This window comes from Thermobia domestica, chromosome 10, assembly GCF_964235325.1.
Source record: "Thermobia domestica chromosome 10, izTheDome1.hap1.1, whole genome shotgun sequence".
NCBI classification, from domain to species: Eukaryota; Metazoa; Arthropoda; class Insecta; order Zygentoma; family Lepismatidae; genus Thermobia; species Thermobia domestica.
In genome coordinates, this window is record NC_137463.1 from 179,619,596 (window position 1) to 179,631,660 (window position 12,065).

The window sequence follows — 12,065 nt, forward strand, 5'->3', positions numbered from 1 at the left end:
ATTTTGATATATGTATTTCAATGAATATAATGAACAAGATATTTATTTAGTTTCAGGCGTTGACTTTCTTTTCCTTTTCGGCACTTCATTTCATATTCTACTTTCTAAAAAGCAGATCTAACATCCATGGTTCCCAAACGCACAGATATTGGGAACAGTGTTTCTCTCCGAGGAAGATGTTCCGGGGCACACTTAGTATTCGGAGTAGCATATATTATTTTCGCACGGTTTTGGTATTAATTATTATGTTACAGACTATTATTTTTGTCTCTTCCAGGGGCACTCTCGGATCTCATGGGGGGAGTATCCTCCCAAAAACATATCTGAAAGAAACACTGGTTGGGAGGGTGTTATGAAAGGGTTGGCGGATCCTGAAGCGAAGATATGTCTTTTTGTGTTATTTCAACAAGACGATACTATTTTTTATACCAATATATTAGACCAATTATCTGCTCTCAATCTATTTTCACATAAACAAATAGCTAATATTTTTAAGTGTTACAGCGGGTAATATTTTGCGCCCCCTCCAAACCTTTCGTCCTCGCAAGAATCAAGACATAGAAACCTTCCGTGGCGGATTTAGAAAGAGTCGCACGACCTCCCTCAAGGAAAAGCGTAACTGTTTCTGTTTTCTTTTCACCGACCAAAGTAGCTATTTTCTTGTGAATATATTAGACCCATAACCTAGGGTAATATATTGCACCCCCTCCAAACCTTCCATTCTTTCGAGCATGAATGAACCTTAAGTTGGTGGATCTTGAAGGTGGCGCGGAACCTATCAAAGGAAAATATAACTCTTGTTGGGTTATTTCATCGAGACGACTAAATACTTTTGTGTCAACAAATTAGACCAATAATCTGTTTTCTGATGATTGTTAGTAGAAACTAGGTAATATTCCCAAGTGTTACAGCTAGTAATATTTTGCGTCTCTTCGAAACTCCATTTTTTGAGCATGAGTAAAGAGATATAAATCTTGCGTGGCCCAGTGGCGGATCTAGAAAGAGGCATGCTCATCCTCAAGGGAAAATATAAATCCTTCTGAGTTAGTTCCGCAGACGATAAAAGTACTTTCTTGTGAATATATTAGACCAATAATCTGCTCTCTGTCTATTGCCAGTACAATAGCTAATACTCTCACATATTACACATGTTACAGCGGGTAGTATTTTGTCTCCCCTCTACCGAACCTACTATCCTTTTGTGCAAAAGGTATAAATCTTCTGAGACAGAAGGTCCAAGTTAGTAGAAAAAAATACAAGAATTATTCGAGACAAATTTTGTGATGATACGCCCCGTCATCAAAAAGAACAAAAACCTTTCCGAACTGGCCAGAGATGTGTACTTAAAAACTAAAAGCCAGTGATTTCAAATTGAACTATATAATCTTAGAAGTTTTTAACAAACTGTAGAACGGAAGTAGTAAATCAGTACGTTATGAAAGAAACATTCAATACCAGTTACCTTCTTTCAAAATTTGTCATGCAAGGGCGCCGATCCTTGGGGGGGCAAAGCTCATATGGACTCCATGTATTTTTATAAATATATATTTTTATATGTATTTTTATTGTTATATGTATTGTTACATGTGTTTCTTTATGAATGGATCCCCCAAAGTTACAAGGAAATCGGCGCCCTTGCTGGCATCGCTCCTGTTTCAACAGGGACATGTAACTAAAAATACTCCCTGCAAGCATCTGAACAGACTTTCTTCAAGAAAATTTTGTCCGGGGATGAGGGGACTGCACTGGGACAAGATTTTCCTAAAGGACGTATCCTGCACAAAAGTGACATGTAATCGTAGTTTAATTTACCTTAGCTAAGGTGCACCTGGAAGGAATACTGTAGCTGTAATGCTTGTCTCGTTATTTTCTTATCATCCTTCGTTTGATTTTTTCTAAAAGAAAATAAGTTATATCAGAAGGACAGCAGTATATATCCTATGCAATCGACGAAACTCATACGGTCTTGACCAAAATTGGGATATTGATAGAGCTTCACGAGTTGAGTATACATATGAAATATTGTGGTACGCAACTGAGTTATTACACTGAGAAAAATCCATTATCCGGACAGCGGTATATTGTACAAATACAAGGATTCGTTATGTTTACTAAGGAAATCTGTACGGAGCGTACTTTATCCATATGCTACACAGGTATTGCCTTTTACCCGCTTAGATATTACATCATGTCGCTGCAGGATGTCTGACATCTAACAATCTTCTGTATTTTACATACGTATACGTATGTTAAATACTTCAGCTATATGTTATATACGTCCATCTGTGTGTGAGGTCCTGACCTCCTATAGACACCTCTTTCTTGCACCATAGATGACGTCATGAAACAACGGTCGTTTGCTTGCGAGTTGGTTTATAAACGAGGTTGTTTACAAACGGAAAAGAAGAGTGGAAGGAAACAAAAGCCTGGGTAAGTGCAATAGTAAACTATCACTTTAGTTAAATATTCCATTAATTATATATTCCTTTAGTATAACTTGCTTTAATATAGTACTAAACAAGTAATGTGATTTATGACTACAATTCTTACTATTGTAACTCGTTAATAGTTGAGGAGAAAGGAATGGGTTAATCTGAATTTTGAGAAATCTTTGAATATTAATGTTTTGTAACTTTTTACATTTCAATGTACTCAAAATGAATGTTATGTGTTTATTCATTCCTTTTTATATGTGACGGTTTATTACTTGATGGAGATTTACTACAGGACTGCTTAACATAATTGCTAAGAAACCGTTTTCAGCGCGAACATTTTCTTGTGTAGTGAATGAAGATTTAGGATTTAGATTTCTGGGCTTTCGGCATCAATGACCTTGTTAGCCCGTCACATGTGAGTTATGACGTCCCTCGGTGAGCACACTATCCAGGGAAAGGGAAGGAAGCAAACGGCCTGGGACCTATATGTTGGGTACCACCCGGCATTTGCCTGGTGTGAAATGAGGAAAACCCAAGAAAGCCTCATTCAGGATGGCTGGACTTAAAAGCTTTTGATACTTTTTCGACCGAGTGCCCCTACCGGAATTGAACCTGGGTCCGCTCGTACCGAAGGCGAGAGCGTTAGCAACTACGCTACGCGGAGCCACTTGTGTCTAGAAAATTTATTTTTACTAGGATATTTGCAACAAAATTTATTTCATTTCTTTCTTTTTCTTTTTCTTTTTCTTTTTGTTTTTTAACAATAAAACAAAACATATTTTACAGCCTCACTGAAATTTAAAAACAGCAGTCAGTTCTTTTTGTTTTGTTTTGTTTTGCTTGTTATGTTCTCTAGTTAACTAATGTTTGAGTTACTGAGAATTAAAACATTATTATTATTGTTTCATAATTTTGGAACCAAAAATTAGATGTTTTTCTTTTTTTCCTTGTGTTGACGTCATTGTGGCAAGTTGGGGTGTTTGTATCGTACCTTGGCATTAATTTGGTTACTAGCACTTAGTTTCAAGGTCATAAGTTGCAGACCGCTTGAAACAGCTACTACACAGCTTGAAGAGTTAGGAGTGTCAGGCGTTTGACTTGCAGCTTTCGTTACAGCGTCTAAATTGCAGTATTGGATTGCGTCCAGCTTCTATCGCTGGTAAAAAAGTTATATCGCTTTCGTAATATGGTAAGAAATACAATGTAACAGTTAGGTATAGTATATATGACTAGTTTAATCAGTCGGAAATTACTCTGTTTCCTTGTCTTATTCTTTCGATTATGTTTAAGTACTGTGACTTCATAGTATTGTTTCACTATTTCTAGAAGGAATTAAGTATTAACGACGTAAAGAATAAGCAGAAACCCACTTTGATTGACGTTTACTATTTCTCATACTTCATTGAGAATGTTTTGATTCCCAATTGCGCAAACTTCTGTATGTATGTATGTATGTATGTATGTATATATATGTATATATATATATGTGTGTGTGTGTGTGTGTGTTTGTTTGTTTATTTTTTTGTTGTTGTTGTTGCTTACACTGCTTTAGAGATGAGCTCCTTCATGGCTAAGTGGTTAGCGTACGCGCCTTTGGTGTGGGAGACCCGCGTTCGATTCCCGGCGGGAGTGGTTCGGAGTCCATGTTAATCAGTAAGTCCACGTCTCATACAGCCTCGTTGCAGAAAAGGATATTAAAATCAACTCAGCACTGCTTTACAGATGGAGTTGTTTGATTCAGGGTTCGAATGAAGCTTTTTACGGGAAGCAGGCACGTAGCCGAGGGGTGGGTCCAGACCCCCCTTTGGATCCAGAAATGAAAAATATTAAGGAAAGATGAAACAGATGAATCAGCCTCAAAAATATAAAGCTACAAGAAGCGTTTGGTTACTCTTTCTTACGAGGAGCTTTGTGTGGAGGAAACAAGGGGGGGGGGGGATCAAGTTGAAATTGGATATTATTGTAACGGAACATTCCGAATTCTATCTAGTTCCATGTTAACCCTATGCAGCGGCGCAAATCTGTCTTCAACATTGAGAGGGACGCGTAAGACAGTTCTCATAATTTTTTTAAAGATGTTCAAAATATTTATGAAGTTGAAAAACAATGCTGCGGAGGATCAGGGGAGCAGAGTTGTCTTCAAAATTGTGAGGCGGGCAGATTGAAGGCTTATTCTGGGGTGGGGACATCATTTCATCTTACTTTCCTTTGTGGCAATCGGACACAAATCATCACATTTCTCCCCCAAAAACGCATTTCAAATCGGATTATTGAGGAGAAAGTCCCCCCCCAGTTCTAAGATTGGAGGGGACATGTCCTCATCCCCCCGGGATTTGCGCCGGTAACCCTATGGACTAAAATGACGATCGATAAACCGGTTCTTTCTGATAGCCTGTCAGTTAGAACTTAAGCAATGCCCAGAATTACCAATAATATGAACCATTTTGAATTTCGCGGCAACACTAATCCATTTTATAGGATGTCTTTACTCCCGAAAGAGATCTCGTTGCTATCCTTGACGGCATTAAACTAAGATAAGAGAAATAGAAAGAAGACGAGAAGAACCGAGTTCGAATGACCTCGGAAGACTATGTCTTTGTTAATACTTTTTTCTATTCTTTTTCGCAAGATTTCTTCATAATTCTTTAATTAAAATACTTACTAACATATCCTCATTTTATTGTCCTAACAAATCAATATGGATATGTTGTCAGTAAAATAGTTTAGATTGATCGATCCCCTGGTGTTGTAACCACAGTATTTCAAGTCACGCACCCCCTTCCATTACGAAATCCTGGCTAATAAACGAACGAATATATGCTACCAGTAAAATAGTTTAGAATGATCGAACCCAAACGAAGCAGGTAATTAACACTAGTACTAGGTATGTGTAGACTAAATGAGGTGATTTGCTTCGTACCCTTCGAACAATGTACGAAGCGGATGCAAGCAGTTAGTACATGGAGTTAGCTTACCTAAATTTAGATTTCGCTTTCCGAAATCTTAATGGATGTATTAAGTGATTTCGTTACTTACACTCTCAATCTCTAAATACAAGGATTCAAAACACATTTTCGATTCCAAACTATGACTCTGCTAGACAAAGAAAGCATAGTCCAGTTTATGTTTTACTTCATTTTCATATACGTGCTTGTAGGTTTTCTCGGGGACTTGGTTTCCTCACACTTTCTCATTCCACCAAATATTCCATAACCATTAACTTGCTTTAATCACCGTCTCCCTTAGCCTAACAGCATAATCGTGGGACATTAAACTCAAAGACTTTATTTTTATTTTCAAGTAATTACTTTTCTCTCCCTTATTTATTTTTAATTTAATTTCTCTTTCAATTTCCCTCTTTTAGGAACATCAACATAATTTGCTATTCTTTCTCATTATACTGTAATAACACTATTAAAAGTCCCATATGCAGCTTACCACGTTGTAACCCAGCGGAAACGGATGAACAACGAATATTGTCGAAAATATGTATTGCTTACAGCGGCGTAGCGAGCATTACAAGATTGGGAGGGGGATGAAACTTAAAATTGCCAAGTCTTGGTTTCTTTTTTTAAAAAATGTCAAGTCTTGATAAAAAAAAATGCCAAGTGTTTCGAAAATCTTACAAACCCTGTGGAAAACTATTACAGGAACCTTATTTTCATATTCGTTCCATTCCATGCCCTGTCTGAGACACGAATAACATCAGCCCTTGTTCCGCTCTCGAGTCCAATTTAACATCAAACCTCAGGATCATTATCATCACCCACGATGCACAACTGTTAATTTGATAACTCATGGCTATGTTAGGTAACCTCCGCCAGCTAATCTTCACGAGAACCTTTAAAGTTACAATCAGTTGTAGAAATGCATTTAAAAACGTAGAATAAGGTAGGTTATATTTACTGTTTGTGATGTAGGAGTGCCTAATTTACATATTAAACATTCAATTGAGGGGTTTAGTGAGGACCAGGCTAACCTACATCCAGGTCAAGATTGAGATTTTGACGGAACAGCATACCAATGTCATTAATTGACCTTTGCCTCAACCACTTTTCGGTGTAGCTTGTCCTGAGTTAGGGGCGGATCCAGGGAGGGTCTATCGCCCCCAAGAAGAGGAAACTTTGTGTATTTTAATATAAAATAAAATCCACCCAGAGTTGAATTTCTTAAAAGTAGCGATAGCTTGTAAGTAGTGGCATTACAACCCACCGCCCCCCAGTAGTCCATCCTGGATCCACCCCTGTTGTATACTAAGCCAAACTATGAATATCAGACGTATCCTTTGTAACGTGCTGTTTTCATTTGTTTCCTTTTCTTTTAGAAAGTTAAAATTGTCAGTTAGCCTAGTCTCTCGTTAAACTGTCAATTGTGACAAAACACACCAATAATTGTTGATGCCAACTAAAACATACATATCCAAAGCCTACAAAATATATCACATTATTTAAGTTTTTTTTTTTAATTGCTTGCAATGTTTTTCTTCGTGCCAAGCATCCGAATGTCATCTTGAATTCTGACCTTCTCATTCCACTACAATTCTTTGAAGTGTAAAACTGCACAGCTTTTTTTTTTTTTGTTGTTGTTGTTTTTCCTCTCTCTCGCTCTCTTCAGTCCTTCAGTCTCCCCCACTTTGATTTCATGATTTCGCACTCTGATGAAAAGTATTAAACACCAAAACGGAAAAGTACTAATATATAACCTCTCTTTTAGTAGCCCCTCCAACCACGCGCCCGGGGCACGTGCCTTGCTTGCTAGCCCATAGCTCTGTGAGCTATATAAGTAACATACAATGCGCGCGCATATGTAAACTTGGTGCCAGCTTTGATTCTCGCTGAGAGAGTACACATATAATGTTGGTTCGAATTCCATCAAAGCATAGGCTCATTTTTGTGTAACCTTGGTAGTGAAGAAGACAGTAGACTTCAACAAATATTCCTGTCGGGCCTCGGTGGCTCAGTGGTAGAGCGTTCACCTCTGGTGTTTGGGGTCTTTGATTTGATCCCAGCTCGCGCCAAGTAAACTTTGTGGTGGACAAACACCGCGTGAGTGGGTTTTCTCGGGGTTCTCCCGTTTCCTCCCACTTTCTTCATTCCACCATTTCATTCATTATATCATCATCAGCGTCTCCTTTAGCCTAGCCGGTATACCCGTCGCACGTAAAACTCAGATTTCAACAAATATTCCCTTTTCAGCAAGACATTAGATTAAATTGGAAACAACGATCTAGATCACATACTTCCAACTTCATTATTGATACAACTATTATATACAGGATGCATCAGAAGTCCCTTGTCATCCTTTCTGAAAACTACAGGGATGTAGTTTCATTGAATGCGAGATAAGAGATACACATTAGGCCCAAAGGGATACTTTCGGATTACATCACGCGGACGGTCGCCATCTTAGATTCGAAATTGTAATACGGATGATAAGTGGGTAGTGTGATACATGGCCATGCACTAAAATGTTCTGAGGATGTCAAATGTGCAATCAGATATCATTTAACTTATTCTGGTGAAATGTTATTGGCAGTGAACCAAGTGAGACTATATGTAGTGGTATGTCATACCCTTCTGTTTTTTTTTTTCAGTGATAGAGACATACCGTTTCTGGTTTTTTAGTGATCAAGGTATACCTTCAGGGAAGAATAAATGCTAAATACCTTTAATAAATCCATTTTTATATATTGACAAAGATTTTATTTCTCATGTAGAAGTAACTTCTAAGTTGACAATACTGACATTTTTTTTTTACCTTTTTCTACCTTTTGTTTGTAAAATGAGGTGTTTTCAAAGAAGTTCATTAGTTTATATTTTGATGTGCCATATTGAATTGTTTCTTTCGTATGTTGGTATGTGTCGTCTTGTCTGAAGTCTTATAAGCGTCGTGGTTTGAACGTGGGCGGATTTAGGGGATTGCAGTGGGGGCGAATCTTACGGGAGTTTGAAATACCCCTCATTCGAGTGTGTGGTCCAGGAGTTTTCCCGCTGGAAATTGTTAATATTAAAAGTCGGTTTTTGAGCACTTTCGTGTATAATTCTCTGATACAAGGTAAGGGGCTATTTTTATTTATTTTTTTTTTTCAGAAAGTTGTTCACGATGGATGGATCAGTCTCTCCATTTTTCTCCGTAACTAAAGAGGCTTTCCAGTGGTTTTCAGACATTATGTAAATAGAAATGCAATCTTGTAGGCTTCACACTTCACTGCATTTGAACATTTAGATAGCCGATATGTCGAGTCAAAATCGTAATAAAACGCACCGCCTCTGATTGTTCCCACTTCAAACACATTTCCCTGTTATAGTCAGGGGTAAAAGCGAGGGGGAACGCGGGGGACACAGTTCCTCACCTCGAAAAACATGTACGGCGTCTCCCAGACCCTAAAATGGTACAATGGGCAAAGATAGGCAGGAGGAACGGCGTGGAGTGATGCCGCTACCTACCGTCCCCCCACCTTTTCAGGTCGACTTTTACCCCTGGTTATAGTATATGTTCCACATGTTCCTACTGAGCAATAAACATTTGCAGAAGCTTCTTCCAATTAATGTGGACACAAAGTAGGATATAGTGTCAAATTCGTGCACAGACGATGGCGATACTTTGTTCTAGATGATAAAAATTATGAATATTTACTGCACAAACCATAGGCTTAACATGTCCACAAAGCTAGAAATTGAACAGCGTTAGGTCCGGTGATCGGGCAGCCATTCAACTGCCTCTCGTCGATCAACCCATGTTTTAGGGAATTGTTCAAGTAGTGACGCACCACGAATCCATAATGAAGAAAGCGCCATGGTGTTGAAAAAACTGCGAGAATGTACCATCCTCGGGCATCGCAGCTCGCAATATCTATCCCTGTACGAGCGTGAGGTATTATTCCGCAGTTAATTTTATGGAATGAAAAAGTGACTGATTAGACGTATTCCTCATTTATCTGCCAACACCATAATTAATTTTCTTTGCGCTGGTCATGTTGGAGGGGTCTTGCACGCGGGGTTGTCAGGTGACCAATTGTGCATGTTCTGCCTATTAACCTTCCCATTTACGTAGAGGTCAGCTTCATCTGAAAAGAGTATTTGCATAAAAATGTTAGAGTTTAACCATAATTACTCGATAACTCGGTCACAAAACTGCACTTGGCGACCAAGATCGTTCTCGTGGAGATGTTGCTTCATTTGCACCTTGTACGGATGCACTTATACACGCGCAGACCCTATGACTCAACCCACATTGCATTAATAAATGACGTGTGCTCCTTTGGGGCCACATCGAGAAGGAAGTCAGCACTGCCGTAGGCGTTGCTTCATCTGTAGCTGTCTACGATCGTCCGCTACGACGTATGTCCACGAATGTGCCCGTCTCCTCAAATTTAGTTAATTACTGTGACACTGCAACATGTAACACAGTCACATTGTGGATGATTCTGTTTGCAATCGGTAACCACTGCACAGGCACTCCTCCCGCCCCACAGTTTGAATATTTCGATACATTCCTCACGTTCTAACGGTATGGTTCTACGTCTAGAAGAAAGAGGTAAATACAACGTTCAATTGGCAATAACTTTTCACCAAATTAAGCTCCATGGAATCTGATTGCATATTTGACATACTGAGAAAATTCTAGCCCGTGGCCATATATATATATCACATTACCCACCAATTTATAACAAACAAATTTAATCCAAAATGGCGGCCATCTGTGTGAGTATTCCCAAACGGCCTAATGTATCATCCATCTCACATTCAATTAAACTACACCCGTGTAGAATTTAGAAAGGAACTTCGTATGATGTATACAGGGTGTTTCGAAAGTCCCCTGACACAGAGTAACTCTGTTATCAGAGTTACAACAAAATGTAAGAGGAAAAACCATTTCTAAATATGTTGTTTTCAATCTAAAGTGAACACTTTTTAAATCGGAGGAGCCGTTTGAGCTGTACTCTTTATGCGCCCAATGTGGAATGAAAATGCAATGTTACCATTTACCTGGACCCACAACATATGTGAATGAAGTTACTGTTTGAAATGGGCCATCGACATGTTAACGTAAAAGACAGTAACTTCATTCACTTACGTTGTGGGTCCAGGTAAATGGCAACGTTGCATTTTCATTTAACATTGGACGCATAAAGAGTGTACAGCCAAACGACTCATTCGATTTCGAAAATTCCTTCAACTTACATTGGAAACATCATATTTGGAGACGGTTTCCCAATTACATTTTGTTGTAACTCTGATAATAACCGAGTTACTTTATGTCAGGGAACTTTTGAGACACCCTATATATCTTATGGAATATATGTTTGATGTCCCTATAACTGTAGTATAATTTTGTTTAAATTTACAAGTTATTACAAGTAGATTCTGACTTACATGCGTAAGAGTTTGTATGTAACTAACTAATGAATTGTATTTCATGAAATTTACATTGAAATATTTAACACAAAATCTTTTATATTCATGCTTAGTGACTTGGCATTGGACTGCAACTGATTATTGTACCCCATTATTGCTTGAGAAGAAAACCGATGTCCGAATCTTCATTTGGAGAAACCAAAGTTCTATTGGAATGCTGAGGATTGCAATTATTAATTTCTAGACTTCAAGGTGCGTAAATTATATCCATTTCATAAAGATAGACCCCTGACTTCGCGGTGCTGCCGTGACGTCCAGTCAAAACTTATATTTCATTGTCGTACCTCGTTGGAATTGCTGGAATTTTGTCTTTTCAATACTTAAGACATAAAAATTTTCTTTGTACTATGTAATGAGAAAAAAATAGAAATTAATGAAAAAGTGCGTATTTTTTCGTACTTTTTTGGTAGATCAATGTTTATAGAGCTATATCTCAGAAAAAGAAACACGTGAAATAATTTCCTGTGTACAATATGTAGATGCATCCATTAACTATAAGTTGTGAAAAGTTCAATTTTCATCACTTGATATTTTTTGTGTAATTAAAACAAATGTACGACGCTCTGATCTCCTTTACCATGGTAGGTAGAGAAACGTACAAAACACTGTTCGAAAATTTGGAAGTCTAGTGTTCCAAATATTTGGAACTATTAACAAAAAAGGGTTTAGTTGGTAGAGTATTTATTTTTTTAAAAAAAATGTTTACTTCAACATATTCTCTGCGTTAAGCGGTGAGCCATGTTGCAGCCCAATCTTTAAATTCCCCGCGCTTATATGAAGAAACAGCATACAGTAAATGGAAGTGCGGCAACGCTGTCGTGCAGTGTTGTCGCGTTCAGGAAGCTTGTAGCGCGAAGCCTACTTCATAAGAATGTAATAGGAAAAATTATTTATTATAACCTTTCACAACATCATAAAAATATTAATGCATGTACACTCATGTCCAAAATTATTGTCGCATGTCTATAAATATGTTATTGTAGGAATATAATTTGATAACGAATTCGCCTGATATTTCTTATAATGTTAGTATGTGTATAATCGGCAAAGACATGTATTCTATGTGGAAAATTTCATGTCAAAAAAGCAGTAAATAAGAACAATAAAACGAAACTAAAATTTTCTTATCCATTTAGCAACATTTTGTTTTACTCATGCTAATTTTCGTATTCTTTTCCTATGAAATTTACCACAAATATACATTTCCCGACTC